A 27308-nucleotide genomic window follows, 5' to 3' on the forward strand; every position below is an offset into this window, starting at 1 on the left:
AGTTTCAGGTATGTTCATACTCTTTAACTCAAGAGTTCCATTTTAGGTTTTAAAAAAGACTCCTGGTAATCTATCTTAATGAAATAATTATAAATATGGATAAAAATTACCCATAAAGTACTGAAAGTATGGATATTTATAATAGCAAAAGAGTTAAATATAAAATAATGGTACAGAAATAGTGAAATCATGAAATAATATTAGCAGCATCTTATCATGGAAATTTAAGTATCATTAAAATGGTTTCCTGAAAAAAGTACTCAAGATATTATACTTGAATTTAAAATTGAGTTTACTACAAAATTGTGGCCTTTGTATTGTTTCAATTATAAGAAAAATTTGCATTTAAAATGAACTGCAATTAATATACTCAGTTAACAATCGATGCCCTTCTTTCCTTTGCTACTTTTGTTCCTTTCTCCTCTTCATTTTTCTTGACTATAGTTCACCAACTCCATCTAATCCATTAACAAATCTTACTTCTATCTTCAGAAGATATCCAGAATCAACCACTTCCCACCACATCAGTGGCTACTATATCATACATCTGAGCTGAAATTAACTCTTACCTGTATTATGACAATAGTTCCTTAATGTTTTCATTCTTTCACCCTTGTCCTCACAGCACTGATGACTGACCATAAGTAAGCTTCTGTTTCCCCTTAACCAAACAATCAAATGGCTTCCCGTGCCACTTACAATAGAAGTGAAATTCCATACAGTGATCTAAAGGGTCCAGTGAAATTTGCATTATCCTCACTTCTCTAATGACATATTCTACTGATTTCTTATTTCAACCTTCTTTTGATTTCTTATCTATAATGAGTCTGTTCTTCATGGAACATCCTTCCTTAACATCTCTACAGGCTCTTTTCAGCACTTTCGTCAGGTGTTAACGGTTCCTTGCCTGACAAGTAACATTCCGTATTCCCCTTATCTTGTTTCTCACCATTTATTTATACATTCCTCACCCTTTTGCACATTCAATTGTTTTGTTTTCTTATTTTTTTTTTCATGCTAGAATATAAGCTCTCTGAGGGCTATAAATCCTAGAGCTAGTGGAGAATTTTGCTTAATTTTTTGCTCAATAATTATTTGTTGAATGCATGAATCAATATATCTCACATGACATATTAGTATACAATACAAACCAAAAAACATCAGTGCAAAAATTCTGCAGAGTGAAGCAAAGCTTAACAAGCGATAATAATTGTGATATAGCTCGTATCATTCTAGGGTAAATAATAAAATGCTTATGAAGCAATAAACACATAAAGGCATTCAAAACATTTACACCTAAGAACATATTTTGTATGGGTTCCAAAAGTCTATATGATAACTGCCCTTTCAGATTCTCAGACTTGTACCAGTTGCTCTTTATTTTTCTTATCGACTTATGATGAAGATATTGAACTCCATAACTATAAGGATTATTTCTAGTCTATCAAAAATAAACACCCCTTCTCAAAATATAACTTTAGTGATAGCATCAAAAACGCTTTAAAAATGCAATATAACTACTTTATTTAAAAATGCCATTATACTTTAAATATTTCCAGTTCTTAATACCAGATATATTTCCAGATGTTGTTCCATGTTCAATATAATTTTGTTTTTTCCTCAAATCTTTAAATTGTGTTGTAGAATGCATCTTTATTATAAGTATATGTTTGAGAATCAAATTATTTTAGACCTAATATAATCTGCCAATCTTAAATCAATAGTTTATAATGGCAAAATCAAAATTTTAGAAACACAGTTACATATTGACAAATAATTGATACATTGTGCAGCATTGAGTCCTATTTTCTTTTTTTTTTTTTTTTTTTGAGATGGAGTCACAGTCTCGCTCTGTCACCCAGGCTGGAGTGCAGTGGCGCCATCTCGGCTCACTGCAAGCTCCGCCTCCTGGGTTCACTCCCTTCTGCCTCAGCCTCCCAAGTAGCTGGGACTATAGGCGCCTGCCACCACGCTCGGCTAATTTTTTGTATTTTTTTCTTAGTAGAGACTGGGTTTCACCGTGTTTGCCAGGATGGTCTCGATCTCCTGACCTTGTGATCCACCTGCCTCGGCCTCCCAAAGTGCTGGGATTACAGCTGTGAGCCCCTGCGCCTGGCGAATCCTTCTATTTTCAACATGTGTGAACATAAGTCATATTAGAAGAAAAACCTCTTGGTGAGTATACTTTTGATTTTACTAAATCCTATTTCTTGAATCATCTGATTTGGGTACAATCTTTATTTTCCTAAAAAGTCTAGCATTTTTTTTAGGTACATGCATAAAAGAGTAAAAGGCTCCTTTCTTTTACCTAAAACCATTCCTTACACATTCCACATAGTTACTGGTCAGTCCTTTAGGACCGGTGCTATTCACTAATCTTAATAAATCTACACAATTATTATATTAACTTCTTTGAAATAGATTTAGGTTACCTCAGGCAAAAAAGATTCAAAGTAAAGAAACACTGGATTATAAAAGAGGTATGAAAACTACCTTGCAATACTTAATGAAAAACAGCATCCAGTATCAATTAGAATCTAATAGGAATTCCAGTAGTTAGATAGCAGCTCCGGTAACTAAGTAGATTTGCCAGTTGTCCTTGAAGAATCCATTTCAACAGGTGTGACTGAGATGCAAAAAACATTCCAAATGTTAGGGTATATTAAGGTCTTATACTGTGTCCAGATTCTGAAGGGCTGTGTATCATTTACTTACTGATGCATAAAGAAATCACCCTAAAACTTAGTGGTTTAAACCACAAGATTCTATTACTGTATATGAGTCTGTCTCATCTAGGTGGTCCTACTGTTCTAGGTGGTTTTGCTCATCTGGGCTGAGCTTGCCTGACCTTGGCTGGGCTCACATATGCAAGTGTGGTCAGCTGATAAGTTGGTAGGGACTCCCTGGTCTAGGATAGCCTCACTCATATGTTTAATGTGAGGTCAGCTGTCAACTGGGTCAATGGAAATGACTCATCATCTAATAAGTTTATTCATATGATGATGTCAGGATACAGAAAGATCAAAAGCATGCAAAGTCTCTCTTGAGGGCTGGATTTGGAATTGACAAACTGTCACTTTTAGAGCGTTCTACCTAACAAAGCAAATCCCTAGGTGGAGAAACAGTATTTACATCTTGAGAAAAAGAGCTAAAAAATCACATTACAAAAGGTGTGAAGATAAGGAGGATGAAGCCTTGTAGCCCTTTAGTAATCTAGCACAGAGAAGAAATGACAGATTATGATTTGGGGAACGAATGAGTAATGAAAAGTTGTTTCATCTTTCTGTATGCAGAAGGAAGGATACACAATTAAACTATGAGATTAACCTGTGGGCAATAAAAAATGGATTGGAAGTGGGAATAGTAAACTGAAGGTGAGAAGAACAGTAATGATTGCATCTTTCTATATATTTGAATGGTAATAAGGACTTGAATTCAGTTCAAATGTAAAGGAATGGAAAAGCTCATTTGTAAATGTAGGATTGACCAAAGCATGAGACTTCCAAATAAGAAGAGAAGAATAAAACCATTGTTCTTCTAAGTTCTCACACTTTAGAACTGGATATAGACTACTGCCAAAATCCAAATATGAAATTGAAAAAGAAAAGATATAATTTTGAATAAAATTTCATATGACTGAATATGATCATTTGGCATTTTATTTATTTATTTATTTAGCTCATGGAAAAGGTGTAATTCCTGCTGGAAATTACCATAATTATTTAGTAACATAACACTGTAATTCTTTTACAAGATGTACAATCCTTTCAAAAACTTTGTGTTGCTCCCATCTCCTTCTCTTAGGTGCTTTTTCTTTGCGTGAGAAAATCCATTCCTTCTATTCATGAGCTTTTCAATCAAATCAATATTCTTCATTATATGCTCCTGAGAACTCTCAAAATTGAATTATCATCTGGAGTGAATTTGTATAACTTTGAACTCATGGACTGAGAAAGGGCAAAAATATTTTCCAAATCTATACGTATTTTCCCTTGTTAGAATTTCTGCTTCCTTCAATTTATCAGTAACTGCTTCCAGAGCCAATACAACTTCTTATTTGTAAGTCTGTGTTCCCTCAGCAAACACTGTATCTTGTCTATTTCATTATTTATGTCATAGAATTAAGAGGGCAAATAAGTATCCTTTCCTCAAATTACCTTATGTTCTTACATCATTTGCATGTTCTTTTCTTAAAGGGTTCTAAGTTCAATCTTCAAGTATCTGCTCATATCTGAAAATAATATTGTTCATTTATTGAACTCTTTCTATTATAAGCATGTTTTGGGTTGAATTGTGGATCCACAAAATTCATATGTTGAACTCCTAAACCTCTGGACTGAAGAATGCCACCTTTTTTGGAAATAGGGTTGTTGCAGATGTAATCAGTTAAGATGAGTTCACTAGGATGAGATGTAATATAACATGACTGGTGTCCTTACAAGGAGGGAAAATTTGGATAGAGGCATGGACATGGTGAGAATATCACATAAAGATGAAGGCAGACATCTACAAGGCAAAGATCACCAAAGATCTGTAGTAAATCAATGGAAACTGGGGAAGAGGAATGCAGTCGATACTCAGAAGGAAGTATCTCCAAGACTGCAACATAAAAAATATGCTTGAGTTTCCACCTGGTAAGATTACAATATCATCTCTTACCTCAGTATCCAGCCTGGTGACCTACTGTGTAGATTTTGAACTTGCCAGCTCCACTGCCAATTCGTTAAAATAAATATTCAATTTCTTAAAATAAATATCTTCTCTAGACAGTGTGAAAGAAAAATAAATCTTGGGGCCCCAGAATCACTAAGCTGAAGGGAAAAGTCAAGCTGGGAGCTGCTTAGGGCAAATCTGCCTCCCATTCTATACAAAGTCATCCCTCTGATAGCTGTGATAAATGCATATCTGATTGCCTCATGTGGAGAGGCTAATCAGAAACTCAAAAGAATGCAACCATTTGTTTCTTATCTACCTATGACCTGGAATCCCTCTCTCTATTTCAAGTTGTTCTGCCTTCACCTTGAGTTGTCCCACCTTTCCAGACTGAACCAATATACATCTTATACATAGGGATTGATGTCTCATGTCTCCCTAAAATGTATAAAACCAAGCTTTGTCCCTACAACCTTGGGCACATAGGCAGAACCTCCTGAGGCTGTGTCACAGCATATGCCCTCAACCTTGGCAAAATAAACTTTTTTTTTTTTTTTTTTTTGAGACAGAGTTTCACTCTTGTTGCCCAGGCTGGATTGCAGTGGCATGATCTCGGCTCACTGCAATCTCCGCCTCCCAGGTTCAAGCGCTTCTCCTGCCTCAGCCTCCTGAGCAGCTGGGACTACAGGTGACTGCCACCATGCCCAGCTAATTTTTTGTATGTTTAGTGGAGACGGGATTTCACCATGTTGGGCAGGCTGGTCTCAAACTCCTGACCTCAGTTGATCTGCCTGCCTCGGCCTCCCAAAGTGCTGGAATTACAGGCATACTGCACCGGGCCGGCAAAATAAACTTTTGAAATTAACTGAGACCTGTCTCAGATTTTGAGGGTTCACATTTTGGTTACAATGAAGGGATTCTGAGTGGAGATGCCCCTGACCTTTGACAAATCTCCTATTGGTGCTTGGTACCAGCATGAGCTAATGTAATGGCTCAAACCAATAGGACAATTTGCTGAGGTCTGGGAGCACTCCCTCCAGAGAATCCCTGATCTCCTGAAATTTGGTCAAGATCTAAAGTTTATTTTGCTGTACAACTCACCCCCCTCACCCCACCTTTTTTTTCTTTCTTTTTTTTGGAGTTTGCTTGCTTTCAACAAGAAAGGCAAGATTTCCTGTTTCCATAATGATGGAAGGCAGGTAACTCCTTTATGGAGTTTGAGCTTGCTCACAGCAGGAAAGATGAGTTCAAGTTTTTTGTTTTTTTTCCTTCTTCTAGGATGGTAGAAAGCAATCTTCAGCCTGAGACCCATTCCTAGGTAAGTAGCTGAATTGGTTTTTTTTTCTTGGTTAAAGTATAACAATCAACTGGTCTTAATTTCTCCTTACTATTAGAGCACTCAATGATCATATGGCTGGGTTTTTGTTATTGTTTTTGTTGTTTGTTCCAGTCTTCCCCATCAGATTTGACCAACTCTACCTGACTTGGTCAAATCTGAGAATTCCAAATTATGGGTAACAAAACCTTTCTAATTTGGCTAAAATTCCTTGCAGCTGCAAAAGAGCAAGAAAACACAACAACAAAAAACAAAACCATGTCCTTGATTTCTCTGTTTGCTTCCTGTCTTAAAAAAAAAAAAATGTTCTTTCATTTACTTTTTTTCCACCCCATATCTCCTTCTGCTTTTGCCATCTGCTGTAGCAAAAAATCTAGAGAAGGCTTCTAATGACTTGAACCCCTTTAAAGAATTCAGAACAAAGGTACCATTCACCCCATTTGGGGTGTTCTGTTTCCTTTGTGGAGTTTCAAGAGTCATGGACAGATTCTTCTTAAGTCTAAACCTCTGTTTTCCTACGTTGAATAATCTGGGCTCTTTTACTTTGGGGGTACCAGAGATTACTTAATACTGTGAGGGGATTTGACCTTGGCACTTGTAATGGCAGATGAGAGCTACACCGTAGGGGTGGTTGTGCATACTTTACAGAAAGTGGTCTTGGCTGTTTTTTTTTTGTTTTTTTTTTCTCTCCTAGGAAGTTGTTTAAGGATCCTAATTCTAGTTCTGAGATGCATTCTAAAGAGTCATCTCTATCCCTTTTTTCTCCCAAAATTAATCTCCATTTGACTTGTCTGTGCACATTTCTATGAGGAACTGAACTGTTGTTTGCATAGGTCAATGAGACACTGAGTTTTCTCAGCTCAAAAGAAATAGGCATATCTTTCTCCCAGCTGAAAGGTGCCCCTGGGTGACCAAGGGCCTCGTGGGACTGTCTGGGGGGTTGACCCCTGTGACATGCAGCTGCCCTACAGGGAAATCCCCAAAAAAAATTTATTAAAAAAGGGCTCATCCAGGAAACACATATAAAGGCTGATTACCTGGCATTTTGAGTCCTCTCAGAGATTATAGACCTCTGGAGAGAGAAATCGAGACACACAAGAGGGTGGAAACAACTCAGTGGTGACGCAATGTAGAGTCCTGCTCACAAAGAGCACACATCCATCCATCACACAAAAACCCTAGGCCACAACTCAGTTCCTCCTTTTTTTAAAAAAGTGAGTAACAAATAATCTAAGAATGAGGAGAAAACAAGGATAATGACAACCTTTTGAGCACTCTGTAGGTTTTATGGCACTTGTACTTGCCAGAGTTTATGTAAAATACAAGTAATATAGTGTTTGTGCACATTTATTTTAAGGAAAAAGAGCCCTAAGCTCAGCCGGCAAACTATAGAGTTTCCTGAGTTCTCCTTTTCTCTATTTTCTCTTCTGCCTGCTTTAAATCTGCTGTTAATTTTCTATTAATATAAAAACCACTATTGGGATTCAACAGGTTATTTTTGCAAGCTGCTGAATTTTATATTTATCTCATGGCTAAAGTTCTGAAGTAAAAGCTATAGGATCTTCGTGTGTGTGACTTTTATAATTCTATAATTTTATGTTGAATTGACAAATCCATTTTAATTTTTCTTTAGCACACTGGACTTCTTCTCTCCATACTCTATGATGTAAATTTTGCTATTTGATTTTTACCTGAGTTGTTTCCTTTAATATGCAAATTTAAGGCTATTTAGCTAACAACTGCTTAGGGTAATAAAACAAGTTGTCAAGAATTTGAAAGTTTAAGGTAGGAAAAAGCAGGAGTTTTATAAATCTATAAGATGTACTTCTATCCACATGCCTAATACGTCTATGTATTTATGTGTTGTGTACACAATGTTTCACTACTGATATATATAAAAAAGCTTTCATTAATTGGCTTAAGAATATAAAAGCACTTGAATTAAATACATTATCAGGAAAAAACTGGTCAAATGTTTTTTCATGCTTTCATTTTAATTCAATTGTGTAAACTTAAGTAAATGCTTAACTTTTACTTAAGTTAATGTAACTTAAGTAAAATCTTTAATAAATAAGCCAGCTTTAACATTATTGGTAAAGTAATATTAGAAATGTCTTAAGAATTGAAAACATACATTTTTGTTTGCATTTATTAATCAAGCAATTTTATACTTATCCTGCCAAATACTATAAAGTATCAAAATTTGGCATAGGGGTTACAAAACACAGAATAATCTTTGCTTGTGTAATCTTTAATAAATAAACATTAATATTAGTTTAATGAAAATAGCTACCTCTTGAATTTAGTTAAGATTACCATAACTTCTAATCTTGTGGGTGGTCTAGTCCGTAAGCAGCAAGTTTTGTTTTGGAAAGGGATTGTTACTGTCTCTGTCCCAAAGCTAAACAATAAACTAAGTTCCTCCCAAAGTTAATTTTTCCTGTGCCCAGGAATGAACAAGGACAGCTTGGAGGTTAGAAGCAAGATGGAATCAGTTATGTCATATCTTCTTTACTATCTGTTACAATTTTGCAATGGCTGTTCCATAACTTTAAACAATGACTATTGCAGTTTTCATAAATAATCTAGGTAAATGACTAAAAAATAAATTAGGCAAATGTAATGGGATAAATACATGTAGAAAAACTTGTCAGAATCTAAAATCTAAAGTTATATTAAACTAAATAATAGATATCTCATTATTTGGGCATTTTCCAATAAAAATGTGTTTGTAGGAAAACATACTTTCTTAAAAAAAGTGTGTCCTTTTAAAAGAGGTGAATAATTATTGTCTAATTCAAAGCTTATTTAAAGGTTATGTATAAAACAAGGTAAAAGGAATGAGGATATAAGAGGGATGTAAAGAAAGTTATAAAGTTTTTTTGTAAGAAAACTTAAAGGGAAATAATTTTATATGTGATAGAATCTGGTATGGTAGATTTAGTCCTAGAATAAAATGACTGATTATTTAAGAAAGAGGGATGGTCAGAAAAAAATTAGAAAATCCAAGCATGTCATGACAGTCTGTGCAAGTCATAATAAGAGGATTAAAAAAGAAAAAGCACAGAAACTTTTATATGATCAAACTATTAATTAAAGGAAAATTATAATGGTCTTCCTAGAGATTGGGCTTGACGTAGAAAAAAAACATATAGAATAAATAATTGGTTAAAACAATCAAGTTTTCTTAAGGGAATGATTTACTCCTAATAAATTATGAGAGGTTTAAGTTTTTAAACCCAAAGTTTAACTTTTATTGCATCTCACCATTTTCTGTTTTCTCACCCATTTTAAAGGGCACAAAATAGTAATACTGTCCTTCAACTCATTTTCAACTTATTAAGATTTTTTCCTTGAGTCCTGTTTAATGTGTCCTAGTGCTAACAATGTTTTCTTAAAGTTCTAAAGGAAATGTTTACTTCCAACATAATATTTTGTGCAGAGCAGAAGATCATTTCTTGTGCCTTTTGGTACCTGGCCTAGTAGATTTTACATTTTATAGAAATATTTTCTCTGTCATTATTATTAAATTTTGGTTTGCTTAGGAAAAAAACTGTGATTAATATTTTTTAATTAAGGTTATTACATCCATGTGTCTTTCAGTATTTGCTTTCAAAGTACTTGTGACATTGAGATACAGGGCTTTGACTCCTAGGTCTAAAAATGACACCAAGTCCTGCTAAATCTTAAACATTGACAGCAATTAAAACCTCATCTTCAGGCTGGGTAGAAATCCCAAACCAAATAAACTGCATTCCTGAGACATAGGGCCAGAATTTAAAAGTATTCAACTCCTCAAGTCCCAGGAAATATTGCAGAAGAGATGGATGTGTGAGATTGTGAGGGCAGACTTTGAGAGAGAAAATAAATTCAGTTTCTCTATAAATTAATTATTAATGTCAAAGGCACACTGATGCAAGACCAGCATATGGGCCCTTATGTTAAGAAAACCTTAACAAGTTTTCCTTGAGGCATTAACTGACTCCTTAATAAAGGTTATAAAATTATTAAAGGTTTATGGAAGTTATATCTTATGGTCAAGATTAAAATTTTGTAGATTGTTTATAAAATTTTGAAAAACAAATTTATTTGGCTTTATGTTTTTATTAGGGTTTATTGTCTAGAAAATTAAGTCTCTTCTCTCAAAGAATAAAGATTATCAGCTTTTTAAAAAAATCCTTGTGTTATCACTTTGGTCAAATGAATGACTTATTTTACAATGACTTGTAATATCAACTGTTTTAAATGTTTGATAATTTTCCAAAATCAAATTATAAATTATGTCTTCTCCTGACCTAATTAATTCTTTAAGATATTGGTTTCCCTAAAGCCCCAAAATGACATAATTTGGTTTATTTAATATGAAAATCATATAGAAAACATTGTTAATATGAAATAGTGTTTGATTTTCTTTGGGCTGTATTTGTGTAAATATGTTATTGGTATCTGTTCCAAAATTATGAAAAACTCCTATAATTCTGATATCACTTAGTGTTCATTATCAGTAGTTATAATTATGTTAAATTATTGTGTGTCACAGAGGAAACAAATTTGTCACTTGTGTCCTTGACTATGGCTGCCCTAAAATATTTTGTCATCCATGGATAATTGTTGTCTTGTTTTGCTCCTCTTTAGAAGGAAGTTTTATGACTTTTTAATGATCGCCATTCTAACTGGTGTGAGAGGGTATCTCATTGTGGTTTTAATTTGCATTTCTCTGATGGCCAGTGATGATGAGCATTTTTTCATGTGTCTTTTGGCTGCATAAGTGTCTTCTTTTGAGAATTGTCTGTTCATATCCTTCGCCCACTTGTTGATGGGGTTGTTTGTTTTTTTCTGGTAAATTTGTTCGAGTTCATTGTAGATTCTGGATATCAGCCCTTTGTCAGATGAGCAGATTGCAACAATTTTCTCCCATTATGTAGGTTGCCTGTTCACTCCGATGGTAGTTTCTTTTGCTGTGCAGAAGCTCTTTAGTTTAATTAGATCCCATTTGTCAATTTTGGCTTTTGTTGCCATTGCTTTTGGTGTTTTAGTCATGACGTCCTTGCCCATGCCTATGTCCTGAATGGTATTGCCTAGGTTTTCTTCTAGGGTTTTTATGGTTTTAGGTCTAACATTTAAGTCTTTGATCCACCGTGAATTAATTTTTGTATAAGGTGTAAGGAAGCGATCCAGTTTCAGCTTTCTACATATGGCTAGCCAGTTTTCCCAGCACCATTTATTAAATAGGGAATCCTTTTTCCATTGCTTGTTTTTTTCAGGTTTGTCAAAGATCAGATAGTGTAGATATGCGGCATTATTTCTGAGGGCTCTGTTCTGTTTCATTGGTCTATATCTCTGTTTTGGTACCAGTACCATGCTATTTTGGTTACTGTAGCCTTGTAGTATAGTTTGAAGTTAGGTAGCGTGATGCTTCCAGCTTTATTCTTTTGGCTTAGGATTGACTTGGCAATGTGGGCTCTTTTTTGGTTCCATATGAACTTTGAAGTAGTTTTTTCCAATTCTGTGAAGAAAGTCATTGGTAGCTTGATGGGGATGGCATTGAATCTATAAATTACCTTGGGCAGTATGGCTGTTTTCACAATATTGATTCGTCCAACCCATGAGCATGGAATGTTCTTTCATTTGTTTGTATCCTCTTTTATGGTGCTGGAGAGGATGTGGAGAAATAGGAACACTTTTACACTGTTGGTGGGACTGTAAACTAGTTCAACCATTGTGGAAGTCAGTGTGGGGATTCCTCAGGGATCTAGAACTAGAAATACCATTTGACCCAGCCATCCCATTACTGGGTATATACCCAAAGGACTATAAATCATGCTGCTATAAAGACACATGCACACATATGTTTATTGCGGCACTATTCACAATAGCAAAGACTTGGAACCAACCCAAATGTCCAACAATGATAGACTGGATTAAGAAAATGTGGCATATATACACCATGGAATACTATGCAGCCATAAAAAATGATGAGTTCATGTCCTTTGTAGGGACATGGATGAAGCTGGAAACCATCATTCTCAGCAAACTGTTGCAAGGACAAAAAACCAATCACCGCATGTTCTCACTCATAGGTGGGAATTGAACAGTGAGAACACATGGACACAGGAAGGGGAACATCACACACTGGGGCCTGTTATGGGGTAGGGGGAGGGGGGAGGGATAGTATTAAGAGATATACCTAATGTTAAATGAAGAGTTAATGAGTGCAGCACACCAACATGTCACATGTATACATATGTAACAAACCTACACATGCACATGTACCCTAAAACTTAAAGTATAATAAAAATTAATTAATTAATTAAAAAAGAGAAGGGGGTTTTATAATCAGCTACAGAACTCTAAAAGGTGCTCTTGAATACAAGTTTCTGATAACTTTGGAGATTGCGACATCAGAATAGAAGAAAAACTTTTAAGACTCACAGATAACTGAAATGTACATAGCAAGCAGAATTGGAATTAACTATATGGACTGAACTAATGTTGCTGATCCTTTTTTTTTTCTCAGAGTCAAGGAAACTTTTCTTTTCAGCTATTGACAGCTTTTTGCAATTTAATATCATCCTATGAACAGAATTTAGAACATATTTCTTTCTCTCTACCTGATTTCTCCAGAAGTTGGAAACTATTTTTAAGTATTCTTAACTTAGAGCAAAATATAGTTATTTGCATAAGTGCAATAAGAATCTGTTTTCATTTATAACAGAAAACAATTGGAGAAACTGGTTATTTTACCAAAGCCTTGACTGGAATAGTATGCTTTCCTTTAAGGAATCAAACTTGACTTATGGAGCCAATAAAGGCCCCTCAGGAAAACTGGCCTCATACCTTGTCTACACAGTGCCTTACAGGGTTGCTGACCTGTGGTAAGTAAAGAATGTCACTTTCTGGGCCAGGCGCAGTGGCTCATGCCTGTAATCTCAGCAATTTGGGAGGCCGAGTGGGTGGATCACCTGAGGTGAGGAGTTCAAGACCAGCCTGGCCAACATGGTGAAACCCCATCTCTACTAAAAATACAAAAATTAGCCAGGTGTGGTAATGTGCACCTGTAATTGAAGCTACCCAGGAGGCAGAGACAGGAGAATCTCTGAAACCCAGGAGATGGAGGCAGCAGTGAGCCGAGATTTTGCCACTGTACTCCAGGCAGCCTGGGCAACAGAGCAAGACTCTGTCAAAAAAAAAAAGAAAAAAGAATGTCACTTTCTGACAGGCCTAGGAGCCCAAAGGTTATCTTTGAATCTTATGAGAAGGGGAATTCACCCAACTGATAGATATTTGATGGTACAAATCCACAGCTGGGCTTGGCTCCAGAAAGTCTTATCTGAGATTCCTTCTATGGAATAAAGTTCCATGAGAGATCAGACAAAACCCGAGACTGGAGACTCATTCTCTCCTAAAAATTCTTTTTCCAAAAGATTTTTAAAAAGTAGAGGGGTGAAATGTGAAAGGAAAATAAATCCTGGGTCCCCAAAATCACTAAGCCAAAGGGAAAAGTCAAGCTAGAAAGTGCTTTGGGCAAACTTGCCTTCTATTCTATTCAAAGTCACCCCTCTCATCACTGAGATAAATGCATATCTGATTGCCTCATTTGGAAAGGCTAATCAGAAACTCAAAAGAATAAAACCAGTTGTCTCTTATCTACCTATGACCTGGAAGCCCCCTCCCCACTTCAAGTTGTCCTGCCTTTGCCTCAAGTCTTCCCAATTTTACAGACCAAACCAATGTACATCTTGCACATATTGATTGATGTCTCATGTCTTCCTAAAATGTACAAAACTAAGCTGTGCCCCTACCACCTTGGGGACATGTCATCAGGATCTCCTAATGCTGTGTCATGAGTGCATGTCCTCAACCTTGGCAAAATAAACTTTCTAAATTAACTGAGACCTGTCTCAGATGTTCAGGGTTTACAACAGACAATATACAGATAGATGGACAGATGATAGATTTATATAATTAGATACATCTATATCTACAAGATATATGTACTGTCGGTTCTTTTTCTCTGGAGAACTCTGATTAACACAAAGAAATCTTGCAACTGGCTAATGAGAAAGCTATAATCATTCCCATTTTACACATGATATTACTGATTTTTAATAACTTTAGTAACCTGCCCAAGGTCCCACAGCTCATAGGTGACAAAGAAGATTCAAATCCAGGTCTCTGACTCCATAGCGCATTGTTTTAGGTACAGTGAAAGTCAACAATATATCAATTCAAATTGTTCTCCATTTTTATTTATGTGATTTTGGGAGAAGATTCCCCCATTTTTCTTTTGTTATATTGACAAAAATGCATTTTTTGGAACCCACATTTACAATTTCAGTAATGTAGATGATGGGAGGATGTAGTATCTACAAGATATTTTAGTCAAACCACTAAGATCATTAAACTTAGTCCTACTGTGAACTCCTGCCTGACCCCTACACATACAAGGAAATGCTCCTATAGAATATAAGAATTAATCACACCTTTCTCCACAAGTGCTTTAGACTAACCACATCAATTTCAATCTCAAAGTGAGTCTGCATCATTATCCTTAGTGTTTTCTCTGTTCAACTTGGAAATCTTTATTTTATATATCTAAAAATATAAACTTACGCTCTAAGCAGGCTTCAGTGTAAAATTAAGAATTACTTCCCTCTGACAGAGTTGCTGACAATCTGAGAACAAACTACACACAAACATACACGCAATGTTGTATGTTCAGTCCAAGATTCTCATTCTACAAAATAGACTTTTCAAGCACAGGTGGAGCTGCTGAGAAGCAGACATTTTAGATAACACAGACATTAAGGAACCAAATGATTAACTCAGTATTATGTCTACACAAGAAGATAAAATTGAATTAAAGGCAATAAAGTGACTTTTAAGTGGATTGCATGTAGAAAAAGCTATACCTTATCTTCCACACCTTTCAAATTTCTCTTGACCAATGCCGTCACTTATCTAGCCATGTATCTTTATTTCTATTTGCCATTGTGAATATGAGTCCTATGCCTAAGCTGACTCTGTGAAATGTTTTGAGTAAAAGAAGGAAAGTTTAAACATACTATACTAATCTAGTGCCTGCAGAACTTTCAGATATGAAAAACATAGCTTCAAACCTGGCTTACTCGACTTCTACTTATATCATCCTTAGAAAATAACCCTTTTTGAATCTCACCTATTAAAAAACAGGGCAAATAATATAGAAAACAATGGATTTTATGAGAATTCAGTTCACAAACCTAAAGTTACAAAATGCACCTTCAATCAAAAGGTGGACTGAACCAAGGTGGTAAATCTTATGTTTGCTTACAAACACAAAGAAAAATAAAACAGCAGCTAGAAATAAAAAGCTTAAATAAGTATCTGAGATTTTTGGCTCATAAGAAGATGAAAAACCAGCCCAGTATGCTGGGTCTCCCTCCCAGCTTAAGACTGAAGGTGCCAGCGAGGAAATGAAAATATGTGGAATTGAGTAATTACAGTTAAGTGTGAGAAACTCCTGAGGATAAAAGGGCAAATGTGACCTGGTGTGGAAAGCAACACACTAGCTCAGGGTAGACAGAGTGAACTTTCATAATTTGGAATATGGGCAGGAAGTCTGGAGAGAACTTTTTATTTCTGCTCATTGTTTTCCTTTTATTTCTTGCTCCCACACAACTAGGGTAAACAAACAACAGCTGCAGTTGAGAACTGTAGTCAGTAGGGGTAACATCAAAGTCATGCCAAGACTGGCTGGAGAAAGAGAGTATAAAAACAAGCACAGGCTGATTACCAGGACCAGAGCATCTCTTACTCTTTCTTCCACTGACACTCTAAAAATCAGATAAAATCAGTTAAGGGAGATAAATCATTCAAGAAAAAGAGTGCTTAGAAAGGTGAGATGTTGTTTCACATTCAACCACATACATGTTAGAGGAAGGAAGATGAAAGGATGCCGTCTATATTAGGAAAATAATACTTTCCCCTGAAACCACTGGATGATTTCTGCTTAGGACTCAGGGTCTATGACTGTTTCACCCAAGTACCTTTAACTCCAAGGATGTCTAGGAAAATAAGTGTATTTGTTTCTTATTGTGAGAAACTATATATCACTACAATTATATTCTTGCATGGCTGTACGTTGTTGAACTTAAGAATAAAAATGGACTGTTTACCCTGTTTCTCTGTGTCTTTATTCTAAAGACTCTTGTGTACACATTAAATAAAATTTTGTATGGCTTATCTTCAATTAATCTGCCTTTCTTGAGTTGATTTTTTAGTGGACATTAAAAGGGCTAAGGAGAAATTTTCCCTTGGTCCTGATAACTGCTAGTAAGAAAAGGGAAGAAAAGAAATATCAGGTAACTAGTTAGAAACTGCCGAATATGGACAAGAATTCCAGTATAAACAAAAGCGAATTCAAAGTAAATAACATCATGAAGAATAATGAGTTTTTATAACTGATAGAAAATAATAATTCGGAATTTATTCATGTAGACTAAGAAAGAAACTGCTGCTTCAAGACTCTTGTCTAGGTTGGCCCATTGATCTAGTATGCTCTTTCCTCAAATATCTACATGGCCTCCTACCATCTCGTTTCTTTCAGATTTTTAGTCAAAGCAGAACTCTTTAGAGAGATCTTATTCCCGCTCCCTGTAACTTTCTTTTTACTACCTGCTATAATTTTTATAGCACTTATTGGTATCTCATATTCTGTATGTTATGCTCAGTTATTTATTTTCTATCTTGCTCTCTACCACCCACAATGATATAATCTCCCCAATGGTAGACACTGTGCAGGTTTTGTTCATTGCTGTGTGTCTAGCACCTGAAGCAGTGATTGACGCAAAGTAAGGGCTCAATAAAGAGGAATAAATTGACTGAATAATTACAAATATGTATACAGGAAAAATAATTTAGCAGAACAAACAGTAATTAGCAGAACTATGGATAAAGCCAAACCCCAATGCTCAAAGTTTTAAAAGACTCATCCCAGACATTTTATTGATCAAACAAATACTACATAAACAAATATGTAGAAGATTCAAATAACACAATAGGCACACACACCATACATCTTCAAATCATACTTTATTGAGGATACAAAATTGATTAAATCCTGGTTTACAATGATTTTTTTGCATTTTTACATATTTAATTCCAAATTTTTTTCTTTTAAAAATGCCAAAGTTACAGAGAAGTTGAAATAATAATTCAGTTTACAGCTATCTATCTCATACTCACTAATTTGTTTTATATTTTACTTTACGTTCTGGGATACATGTACAGAACGTGCAGTTTCTTTACATAGGTATATATGGTAATAATCTTATACGGACTAGATTTTCCATACAAAAGTCAATGGAGGGAGGGAGGGATGAGTAGATGAAACACAGTCAATTTTTAGGGCAGTGAAACTATTCTCTATGATATTATAATGAGAGGTATATGTCATTATACATTTGTCAAAATAGATGTAAACTATGTACAATGCAGAGTGAACTCTAATGTAAACTATGGACTTAGTTAATCATAATGTATAAACATTAGCTCAATTATGGTAAACATACCCCACTAATGGAGAATATTAATAATCGGAAAAACTGAAAATGTATGTCTGTTGGGATGTGGTGAGGGCTATAAGGAAATTTTACTTTCCTTTTAATCTTCATGTAAATTTAAAACTAATCTAAAAATAGTCTCAATTAGAAAAAAAGGCTGAATGAAATTGGAAACAAGTTACAGCTTCTATGTTTGCAATATTAGTAACATATTCTTAAATATCTCTTGGATTAAAGATGCATTCATATGGAAACTTTAAAATAATAAAAATACTACATATCAAGGTTTGTGGACATTACCAAAACATTTTCTTTTAGAATGGTGTATAATTTTAATTATGCTGATCACATAACAAGAAATAAAGAAAAAAATAAGCCAACACAAGAAAGTAGAAAGACAAAGAAAGCAAGTACAAAGTAACAAGTAGAAAGATTTTTAAAAATTAGATGTTAAGGAAATAGAGAACAACAACAAAAACAAAGCAGTACACAGTATTAACAATGAAACAATGAAATAATACCAATAAAATAAATACAATTTTGGAAAACAGGATCAAGGAGAAAGGACAAAAAATTTAGAAATTCAAAATGCATACAAGAAAATAACTGTAGGCACAACTGAAACAATTATATTAGTAATAATGATGGGATAAAAATATAAAGCTGCATATATAAATTGATCTGTGTAAACATGAATATAGTATTTGCCAAGTGACATAGACAAATAAATAATATACTTTAGAATATTGGTATCAGAATTATAAAATCTTTAAACATCAAAATAACTAAAAGTAATAATCACATTCCTCACCCTTACTTTACAGATGATTTTTGCCGTAATTTCCAGGCTTTGATAATTCCATATAATAAATCTTATGCGAGAAAATATACAGACACGTAAAACATCATAGCATAGGGGACTGGTGAGTGGAGGAGTGAGAAGCTAATATATTAATTTAAAGCCAGGTCAAAGTTTAATTAAAATAGCAAAGACAAAATTAAGCTAAAAAACTAACCTATTTCCAGTTGTAAATGGTGAAAGCGTCAAACAAAATTGCATCTAAATAAATCCAATAGAGTTTTACAAATAATATATAATAAAATAAGGTGTATTACAGAAATTCAAGAGAACAGGAATTTGAGTTTGTAGGTCCAACACATTTGTAGGTTATCATGTTGTGGAGGAAATGGAGGTAAGGGGGATAAAACAAAGGAAGACCCTGAATAACCAGTCATAGCAGTACTCTGTAAAATGAGGTCTATGTTGAACTCATTTCTCTGCACCTTGGCTCCAGTTAGAATTGAAAATATTTAAAGAAAAAAAAACTAATTAGTAGCTAAAGTATCAAAAGGAGGAGGAAAAGTAGACAGAGATTACAAAGTAGGAGGAGGGATCTCTGATCTCTGTAGACAAAGAAATGTTAAACTTGAAGAGAAGTAAAAGCTTTAATGTGTATCTGAATCACACACACACACACACACACACACACACACACACACACACACACATCTTAAGTCAGTTGCTTTCTAGGTGTAGTCCCAGACTGCAAGCATCAACATTATCTGGGAATTTGTGAACTCAGAATTCATGAGCCCCACCCAGATCTTCTGGATCAGAATTCTGGTGGTAGAGCCCAGCAATGTGGTTTTAATAAAATGCATGCTAATGTTTCAAAACTCCTTCTTTAGAAGGTGAAGTTGGAACAACACAGTACAGAGAGTTGAGCCCATAGTTCTTGTTAGTGTTAGGGACCATACAATTTATTGTTCAATCTGTGACACCCTTGAGTTTAAAACAGGAAGTTAATAAAACCACCAGTGCCAGAGCACAGTGGTGTTCTACCTAGAACAATGGAAAGAGTCCCAGTGAAAATTTAGCAGTGAAAACATGAGTATTGCATAAGCAAAAAGTTGAATTTGTAGGACTCATGTGATGCTATAACCCATAGCCTTGATACTAACTGAAAGCTGATCTTGAATCAGTGAACTTCATAAAGCCATGGTAGAGACAGTCACCAAACAGTGTCACAGGGAGAGTGTACTTTGAAGTGTTCAGCATGGAGGTCTTCTAAGGTTGGATTCACAGGAAATACAAATCACAAGATGACATTATTGGCATGAGAGTGACAGGCTTGTGCTAACAATACCATTAGCAAGAGGACCTTAAATACATGTTTGAAATAGTCAAACATAAACATAAAGAAGTAAATTCATAACCCAAGTAAAGGGGAGTTTGAAAATGGCTACTTTGTAAAAAACAACAATTTAGATTTTGGAAATTGAATTTACAGGATTTAAAATCAAATTATGGCCAGGTGCAGTGGCTCACGCCTGCAATCCCAGCACTTTGGGAGGCCACGGTGGGCGGATCATGAGGTCAAGAGATTGAGACCACCCTGGCCAACACGGTAAAACCCCATCTCTACTAAAAATACAAAAATTACCTGGGCGTGGTGGTGCATGCCCGTAGTTCCAGCTACTTGGGAGGCTAAGGCAGAAGAATCACTTGAACCCGGGAGGCAGAGGTTGCAGTGAGCTGAGATCATGCCACTGCACTATAGCCTGGCGACAGAGTGAGACTCTGTCTAAAAAATTAAAAACAAAACAAAATAAAATAAAATTATGTACAACAAAAATGATTGGATCTTCATGATAATTTTCAGATTTCTTCCCAGTAATAACTGGTACAAAAGCTCCTTGATTCCATATATATAGGGGTGTGTGTGTGTGTGTGTGTGTGTGTGTACATGAGAAAAAATATATACCTTTACTAATGCAGTTTAGTCAAATAACAGCTATCACTTTTTTAAAAATCACTGATTGTCATCCCCTTCCTAAAAACCAGGAAAAATATAATTTCAGATTCCATTAACCATGCAAGACATAAATGAAGACTATAAAATTTATATGATTACTAAAGAAAATCATGCATCTTAATTTCTAGCTTTTTATATTTTTATTTTGCTTTTCATCGAGATGCTTTTTGAGGAAGCTTGCTAAACTATGATGAACTATTTGGAGGAAATAGTTATGCTGGTTTCATTCATGAAGTACAAGCTTTCCTACCTTAGGCCTGTAGATAGGTATCAAGGCTCAGTGTGGCCACACTCTTCTCTCCTATGGATTTTCATAGCCTGAAATCAAATCTGATAATCACCTTGAGGTGATTTATAGCAAGCTACTTAGCTTAGCAAATATACATCTTATTTCTTTCGCTTTTATTTTGGAATCCTTTGCCTGTCTAGAGACAGGTATTAAATAATAATAGGCACTGTGTATTTACAAGTAAAGGGTTTTTTTAATAAAGATATTAGAGATGGTAATGATAATTCAATTTTTATTTACAAACAACATTTTAAATTGTAAAGAGATAAAGAGTTACAGGTTACACTTCATAATTATTTGACTTACTTTAATTAACTAGCAAGAGGTACCTGAAGAGTTCTTGAGTTAGAAAGATTTGGGGGTTGGTAATTTGTATGTATATTTTATTATTATGGCATAAAACTTCATCCATCTCTCTTTCCAAGAAAATTCAAGCAGCACAGTTTGGAGAGGGTCTGAAGATGTTGCTGACCAGGGGACAAATGGGTTCCTTTGGGCAATGGCTATTGTAGCCACATTGTGGTAATATGGTGGACACCATGATGTACCAAATCTTTCTTCAAGGAAGGACTTGTCCCAGCTTGTGGAACTGCTGTCAACAGATAGTGTTCGTTGGTCAGACTGTTCAGGGATTTCCTGAGTTGTAGAAAGCTCCCTTGTCCAAGGTCATGCTCATTTCCAGGGCAGTTCTCATCCAATGCTGATCCATGAGGGAGTACAAAGGTCAGGCCATCTCAGCACAACTCTGGAAAACTGAAGGATTATTTTAGCTCTGGGGCTCTCTGTGGACTTGCATTGCAGCTCTATTTCTCTTTTCAGCCATTTCTGCTTCCTTTCCCATCTTTCGTCAGGCATGGGTGACAAGGAAGCCCTAATAAAACTGTACTTTGAATTTCACTTCAGAACTGGCTTGCCAGGGAAACCAATCTGTGACAATGCTCCTACAACACAAATTCATTTTGATAGATCTAATCCACTGGTCTTTTGAAATGTACTGTTACTTCTCAATTGGAGGACATTTCCCTGTCCTGGTTACTGTTTCATCTCTCCGTGTCTTATGTCTCTCCAGTCATTCTTTCCTGACCTTTATTCGATTTATAGAGCATCTGTACTCTTTTATCCATCCTTTGATTTGGATACCAAATATCCTGTTCTTTTTTTTTAAGTATTTTCTTGTTTCGTGTTTTATTTTGAATTTTTGTGGGTACATAATAGGTGTATATAGTTATGGGTACATGAGATATTTTGATACAGGTATGCAATGCCTAATAATCACATCACAATAAATTGGGTATTCATTACCTTATGCTTTGTATTACAAATAATCCAGTTATACTTCTTTATTTTAAAATGTACAAATGAATTATTTTTTTTACTATAGTCATTCTGTTGTGCTAGCAAATACTAGGTCTTAATCATTCTTCTGACCATTTTTTGTACTCATTAACCATCCCTACTGCCCCCCTCACCCACCCACTACCCTTCCAATCCTCTGGAAATTATCCTTCCACTCTCCATTTCCATGAGTTTAATTGTTTTAATTTTTAGCTCCCACAAATAAGTGCGAACATGTGAAGTTTATCTTCCTGTGCCTGGCTTATTTCACTAAACATAATGGCTTCCAACTCCATTCATGTTGTTGCAAATGGCAGGATCTCATTCTTTGTTGTGGGTAAATAGTACTCCATTGTGTATAAGTACCACATTTTCACTATTCGTTCAACAGTTGATGGACACTAAGGTTGCTTTCAAATCTTGGCTATTGTGAATAGTGCTGAAATAAACATGGGAGTGCAGATATCTATTTGATATACTGATTTTCCTTCTTTTGGGTCTATTATAGTGGTGGTATTTCTGGACTGTATGGTAGCTCTATATTTAATTTTTCGAGGAATCTTCAAACTGTTCTCCATAGTGGTTGTATTAATTTACATTCCCACCAACATCGTGTAAGGGTTCCCTTTTCTCCACATCCTTGCCAGCATTTGTTATTGCCTGTCTTTTGGATAAAAGCTACTTCATTAGGGTAAGATAATATTTCATTGTAGCTGTTATTTGCATTTCTATGGTGATCAGTGATGTTGAGTACATTCTCATATATCTGTTTGCCATTTGTTTGTCTTCTTTTGAGTAATGTATATTTAGATATCTTTTGCCCAGTTTTTAATCATATTATTAGATTTTTTTTCCCCTATAGTGTTGTTTGAGCTTCATGTATATTCGGGCTATTAAACCTCATATCAGATGGTGATATGGGTTGGCTCTGTGTCCCCACCCAAATCTCATGTCATATTGTAATCCTCAGGTGTTGAAGGACAGGCATGGTGGGAGGTGATTGAATTATGGGGGCTGACTTCTCCCATACTGTTCTTGTGATAGAGTTCTCATGAGATCTGGCAGTTTGAAAGCGTGTAGCACTTCTCCCTTCACTTTCTTTCCTCAGCGGTAGTGAAAGTGGGCATCCTTGTGTTTCTGATCTTAGAGGAAAGCCTTTCCGTATTTTCCCATTCAATACGATATTAGCTGTGGGTGTGTTGTATATTGCTTTTATTTTGAGGTATGTTCCTTTTACTTTCTCTCTCCTGCCACCATGTGAAGAAAATGCTCACTTCCCCTTTGCCTTCCACCATGATTGTAAGTTTCCTGAGGCCTCCCACTCATGCTGCCTGCTAACCCTCTGGAGATGTGAGCCAATTAAACCTCTTTTCTTCATAAATTATCCAGTCTCAGTAGTTCTTTATAGCAGTGTGAGAACCGAATAATACAGATGCATAATTTGCAAATATCTTCTCCCACTCTGTGCGTTGTCTTGCCACTTTGTTGATTGTTTGCTTTGCAAAAGCTCTTTAACTTGATATGATCCCATTTTTGCTTTGGTTGCCTGCATTTGTGGGGTATGACTCAAGAAATCTTTGTTCAGTCAAATGTGTTAGAGATTTTTCCAGAGTTTTTTTTTAGTAGTTTTATAGTTTGAGGTCTTAGATTTAAGTCATTAATTGATTTTGATTTAACTTTTGTATATGGTGATACATAGGGGTCTAGTTTCATTCTTCTGCATGTGGATTTCCAGTTTTCCCAGCATCATTTATTGAAGAGACTGTCCCTTTCCCAATATATGTTACTGATACTTTTGTCACAAATGATTTCATTGTAGATGTATGGCTTTATCTCTGGAATCTCTATTCGGTTCCACTGATTTATGTGTCTGTTTTTATGACAATCTCAAGCAGTTGTGCTTATTATAGTGCTGTAGTATAATTTGAAGTCAGGTCAAATTTCTCCAATTTTCTTCTTTTTCTTAAGAAAGTTTGACTATTCTGGGTCTTTTGCAGTTTCACATAAATTTTAGGGTTTTTTTTTCTATTTATTTGAAAAAAAGTCCTTGGTATTTTGACAGGGATTGCATTGAATCTGTAGATTGCTTTGGGTAGTATGGACATTTTAACAATATTCTTTCTTCCAGTCCATGAACATGAAATATTTTCCCACTTTTTGTGTATGTCCTCTTCAGTTTCTTGCATCAGTGTTTTATAGTATTCTGTAGAGAACTTTTCCTTCTTTAGTTAATTCCTAGGCATTTAATATTATTTGTGGCTGTTGTAAATAGCGTCACTTTCTTGATTTATTTTCAGATCCTTTACCATTGGTATATAGGAATGTTACTGATTTTTGTATGTTGATTTTGTATTCTTCAACTTTACTGAATTTGTTCAATAGTTCTAATAGTTTTTCAGTGAAAACTTTAGGTTTTTGCAGATATAAGATCAAATTATCTGCAAACAAGGATAATTTGACTTATTTCTTTCTAATTTCAATGCCCTTTATTCTTCCTCTTGTCTGTTTACTTTGGTTAGAACTTCTAGTACTATGCTAAATAGCAGTGGTGAAAGTGGGCATCCTTGTTGTGTTCCTGATCTTAGAGGAAAGGCTTTCAGTATTTCCCCATTCAATAGGATATTAGCTGTGGGTCTGCTGCATATTGCTTTTATTGTTTTGAGGTATGTTCCTTCTACACCAAGTTTTTAAAGGGTAGGGATTTTATCATGAAGATATGTTGAATCTTATCAAATGCTTTTCTGGCATCAGTTGGAATGATTATGTGGTTTTTGTCCTACATTCTGTTGATATGAGGTATCACATTAATTGATTTTTATAAGTTGAACCTTTCTTGAATCCCTGAAATGAATCCCATTTGGTCATGATGAATGATCTTTTTAATGTACTGTTGAATTTGATTTGCTAGTATTTTATTTAGGATGTTTGCACCAACATTTATCAGTAATATTGATATATAGTTTTCTTTTTCTTATGTTTCTTTTTCTAGTTTAGGTATCAAGGTAATACTGGCCTGGCAGCATAAGTTTGGAAGTATTCCTTCCTTCTCTATTTTTTTGGAATAGTTTGACAAGAATTGGTATTAATTTTTCTTTAGCTATTTGATAAAATTCAGAAGTGAAGCCATTGGTACCCAAGCTTTTCTTTGCTGGGTGTGATGGTTAATACTAAGGTTAATACCTATTAAACTACCATTGACATTCTTCATGGAACTAGACAAAATTATTTTAAAATTCATATGGAACCAAAAATTGAGCCCAGATAGCCAAGGCCATCCTAAGCAAAAAGAACAATGTTGAAGACATCATGTTACCTGACTTCAAATTGTACTACAGACCTACAGTAACTAAACAGCATGACACTGGTACAAAAACATATATATACACCAGTGGAACAGAATAGAGAACCTACAACCATCTGATCTTTGACAAACCTGACACAAGCAAGCAATGGGGAAAGGATTCCTTATTCAATAAATAGTGCAGGGATAGCTGGCTAGCCATATGCAGAAGATTGAAACTGGCCTCTTCCTCACACCATACACAAAAACTAACTCAAGATGAGTTAAAGACTTATATGTAAAACCTTAACCAATAAAAATCCTGCAGGTCATGTTTTCCTGGATGGTCTCGATGCTTGTGGATTTTCAACTGTGTCTGGGCATTAAAGAGAGGTATATACTGTAGCCTCCCAGTGTTGGTGGGTCCCAGGAGCACCCGTCCTTCTTGGAAATGCTTTCCAGGTATTTGGAAGGACTTGAGTGTTGTGATCTAAACCGTATCTTATTTATTTATTTATTTTTGAGATGGAGTCTCGCTGTCGCCCAGGCTGGAGTGCAGTGGCGCGATCTCGGCTCACTGCAGGCTCCGCCCCCCGGGGTTCACGCCATTCTCCTGCCTCAGCCTCCTGAGTAGCTGGGACTACAGGCGCCCGCCACCTCGCCCGGCTAATTTTTTGTATTTTTAGTGGAGACGGGGTTTCACTGTGTTAGCCAGGGTGGTCTAGATCTCCTGACCTCGTGATCCGCCCGCCTCGGCCTCCCAAAGTGCTGGGATTACAGGCGTGAGCCACCGCGCCCGGCCTAAACCGTATCTTATTAGGGGATGCCGCAAGCCTAGTAATGCTGTGATTCTTGCAGACTTACAGAGGTATCATCTTAATAGCCTTGGAGAAGATCCAGAATTCTCTGGATTACCAATCAGAGACTCTTGTTCTCTTCCCTTACTTTTTTTTCCAAATAGAGTCTCTTTCTGTTTTCTGAACTGCAAGTACCCCTGTGGCTACCACCACTGCTACTGTTCTGGGTCAGAACTGAAGCCAGTACAGCACTGGGACTTATGTACTAATGCCTGCTGTAACCACTACCTGGCTACCACCTGTATTCACTAAAGGTCCTGGGGCTCTCAAATCAGTAGGTGGCAAAGTCAGTTGTTTGTGTCCTTCCTTTCATGGTGGCAAGGTTCCCCAGGACCTGGATGGGTCCAGAAGTGCCATCTGAGAGCTAGGGACTGGAATAAAAAGACCTTAGAAGTCTACCTGATGTTCTATTTTACTGTAGCTTAGCTGGCTCTCAAACTACATGATGTAGTCCTTCCCACTTTCCCCTCACCTTTCCCCAGGCAGAGGAGCCTCATCTCATGGCCACCAACACCATAGACCCACAGGAAGTACTCCCAGGCTACTTCTGATGTTCACTTAAGGCCCGAGGGCTCCTTACTCAGCTTGTAGTGCTCTTTGGCCCAAGGCAGGTCCAGAAATGTGGTTCAAGAGCCAAGACCTGTAATGGGGGGCCCTGAGATCTCACTTGGGTCCCCTATTCCCCTATGTTTGAGCTGGTACCTAAGATGCAAGACAAAGTTCGTTTTACTTTGTCCTCTGCTTTTTTCAAGCAAAATTAGTCTCTTTCCGTAGCCACCACAGCTGGGAATGTGCTGAGCTTCACATGAAGCCAGCAAGTTTCAGGGGCTCACCCAAGGCCTGCAGCATTCTATATAAGTATTGCTGATGGTTATTCAGGGATCAAGGTCTCAGTAAGCAGAAGATAGGTCCTAATAGGACTCAATTCTTCGCTTCCAGACAGCAGGTTCCTTTCTGGCCTTGGGTATGTTAAGAATAGTCACCCTGGAGCTAGGGCCTGGAAAAGGGGCCTCATGACCCTCACTGTTGCCCTATTCTACTGTGGCTGAGCTGGTATCCAAGATGCAAAACAAAGTCTTCTTTACTCTTTCTGCTCCCCCCACTCCTCTCCTGAAGTGAAAGAAGGGGTCTTTTTTGGAGCCATGAGCTGTGCTCCCTGTGGCTGAGGGAGTGGTCACGGTGCAAGCCTCTCTTAGCTG

General features: G+C 36.1%; 1 long non-coding RNA gene across 1 annotated transcript in view; it reads left to right on the forward strand.

Annotated features, from left to right (window-relative positions):
• The first annotated feature begins 2011 nt into the window (after positions 1 to 2011).
• The window catches only part of LOC129460125 (uncharacterized), a 137358-nt gene continuing 112061 nt past the window's right edge, over positions 2012 to 27308 (forward strand). Inside the window, exons 1-2 of the long non-coding RNA XR_008650174.1 lie at positions 2012 to 2175; positions 5932 to 5971. This is a non-coding gene — a long non-coding RNA (uncharacterized lncRNA). The remainder of the gene's footprint in view (positions 2176 to 5931; positions 5972 to 27308) is intronic.

This window comes from Symphalangus syndactylus, chromosome 13 (assembly GCF_028878055.3).
Source record: "Symphalangus syndactylus isolate Jambi chromosome 13, NHGRI_mSymSyn1-v2.1_pri, whole genome shotgun sequence".
Lineage (NCBI taxonomy): Eukaryota > Metazoa > Chordata > Mammalia > Primates > Hylobatidae > Symphalangus > Symphalangus syndactylus.